Here is a 3,002-nt window from a genome sequence, read left to right on the forward strand (position 1 = left end):
TGGCTTCAAGCTACCCTCCTGCCTTGGCGTCCCAAAAGTGCTGGGATTACAGGTGTGAGCCACCACACCCAGCCTAAAATAATTTTAAACCACAACTCTGGCAACACTCTCCTGCTCAAACCTTCAGTTGCTCCCTATCACATGCAGAATAAAATCCAAACTCTTTGGCATGGTTCACCTGAAATTTCTATACAAAACAAAACAAAACTCTGCTTTTTGAAATTCTAAACATGCTTTAAGGCCCAAATTCCTCTTTCCTAATCCTCCCCCTGGGTGTAGTCTCACCATTTTGTGTTCTTATACCCCAATCTGCCAGTAATTATTAGTATTTGTGCTCATTTTATCTCTCAGACTAAATTGTATCTGGGGAGTAGCAAAGGATTAAAAGTCAGTATTAGGCTTTAAAAACAGAGAAACCATTTAAAAATGGATGAAGAGAAAGAATTGGGCCAGGTGCAGTGGCTCACACCTGTAATCCCAGCACTTTGGAAGGCCGAGGCGGGTGGATCACTTGAGACCAGGAGTTCGAGACCACCCTGGTCAACATGGTGAAACCTCATCTCTACTAAAACTACAAAAAATTAGCCGGTTGTGGTGGTGTGCCCCTGTAGTCCCAGCTACTTGGGAGGCTGAGGCATGAGAATCGCTTGAACCTGGGAGGCAGAGGTTGCAGTGAGCCGAGACTATGCCAGTGCACTCCAGCCGAGGCGACACAGTGAGACTGCCTTAAAAGAGAGAGAGAGAAAAAAAAAAGAACTAGCCCTGTCCAATAGGAATATGAGAGCTACATGTGTAGTTTTTAATTTTCTAGTAGTCACATTAAAAAAGCAGGTGAAATTAATTTAATAATACATTTTTATTTAACCCAGTATGTCAAAAATTATTTCAACATAATCATATAAATTTATTAATGAGATTCTTATATATTTTAATACTAAATCTTCCAAATCTGGTGTGCAGAATGTACTCACAGCACAATCTCAGTTCAACTTGCCGTATTTAAAGTGCTTTATAGCCATAAGTGGCTAGTGCTACTGTATTAGAAAGAAATTGAGCCAAGGATAGCAACAGAGTCCTAGCCCTGGCTGACTACTGAGTAGCTTTGTTACCATAGACAAGACCTTTAACCACTCACTTCTGTGGTTTCCTTATCTGAAAAGAGGAGACATATTTTTCTTACCAACCACATAGGGTTGTAATAGCATAAAATTAGAAACTGAAATGAGGACACTTTTGAAAGGTTGAAAATGTTATACAAATGGGAGGTATTATAATTATTCTAAGAATAAGGTAAACTCTGATGGCTCTAGTTCATGCAGTGTTTCTTAGCACACCTATGATTTTTAATAACCGTTGCAGATACTTACTAGAAGTTGAAATACTAAAGGTTACAACTTCAGTGCTTCCGTGGAAAAATAATTCCCATATTAGCAAACCCATTTAAACTGGTGTGCTTTGAAATGGTTATTAATCTCTTCTTTAAGGAATCTGGATCCCAGAGTCTCCCAGGCTCCCCAATCTTTCTTCACTGACATGACAGCAATAAAGCAGGGCTGAGGGAGGATGTTGATGTTCCCATTGGAGTAGAGGAATGTGATAAAGACGCATTGTTCAGAAACAGAGACAAACTTCGGAGATTCGGAGATTCGTATGCAAGTTAATTAGGTCGTTGCGAATAAATAAGATGCTTTCATTACAGAGAGAAAGGATGAGGCGGGGCAACAAGCACAAGCATTTTGAGACCCACAGGATTGGGAAATGATGCAGGAACAACTGACCTGGCCATTTTTCTTTCTTTCTTTCTTTTCTTGGAAGCACATATGTTTATTGGTTTTTTAATCTGTGAACCAATAGGTCATTTATAAATGGATGTGCAAATCTGAAATCAAAATATCTGCAGTCAATTCAATTAGATAATTTTTGAAATCTATTTATTTTTAATATACTTTAAGTTCTAGGGTACATGTGCACAACGTGCAGATTTGTTACATATGTATACATATGCCATGTTGGTGTGCTGCACACATTAACTCGTCATTTACATTAAGTATATCTCCTAATGCTATCCCTCCCCCCTCCCCCCACCCCACGACAGGCCCCGGTGTGTGGTGTTCCCCACCCTGTGTCCAGGTGTTCTCATTGTTCAATTCCCACCTATGAGTGAGAACATGCGGTGTTTGGTTTTCTGTCCTTGCGATAGTTTGCTCAGAATGACGGTTTCCAGCTTCATCCATGTCCCTACAAAGGACATGAACTCATCCTTTTTTATGGCTGCATAGTATTCCATGGTATATATGTGCCACATTTTCTTAATCCAGTCTATCATTGATGGATATTTGCATTGGTTCCAAGTCTTTGGTGTTGTGAATAGTGCCACAATAAACATACATGTGCATGTGTCTTTATAGCAGCATGATTTATAATCCTTTGGGTATATACCCAGTAATGGGATGGCTGATGACCTGGCCATTTTTCTATTTACATAGTGCTTGCCCGCCACTGAGGTGCTTCTGTGACACCTGAGAGAGATAGAAATACGTTCCTCGTTGCTATGTCCTCCAGAGGACTCTGGAATGACCAATTATTACTAATATTTTAAGTGTTTTTTTAGGAGATTTTCTGCAGCACTCTGAGTGTCTCTTCCCAAACACTTCGGTTACTGTTTATTCACCTGCTGAGATCTGGTCTCTTATTCACTCTCATTGCCTTAAGAAATGGTACAGAAATGTATTCATTAACATTTCAGATTTGTATATGCGGTAGCGAGAAATAATTCCCTTTCTTGTGTGTCGTGACTTGCCTTTCTTGTCAGCCTAAGCTTAGGAAGGTGTCTGTGAGAACTTCGCTCAGCCCAAGATCCCTTTCCCTTCCCGTCACATCTGTTAGCGCACAAGATTTCTTCGTCTTTCTCCAAAGGTTTCTGAAGCCCCACCCTTTGCCCACGCACGGTGCCAAAGAGACTGTGCCCTGCCTTGACAACAGTTGCTAAGGGGCGGAGACTT

Source organism: Pan paniscus, chromosome 15 (assembly GCF_029289425.2).
Source record: "Pan paniscus chromosome 15, NHGRI_mPanPan1-v2.0_pri, whole genome shotgun sequence".
Taxonomy (NCBI): Eukaryota; Metazoa; Chordata; class Mammalia; order Primates; family Hominidae; genus Pan; species Pan paniscus.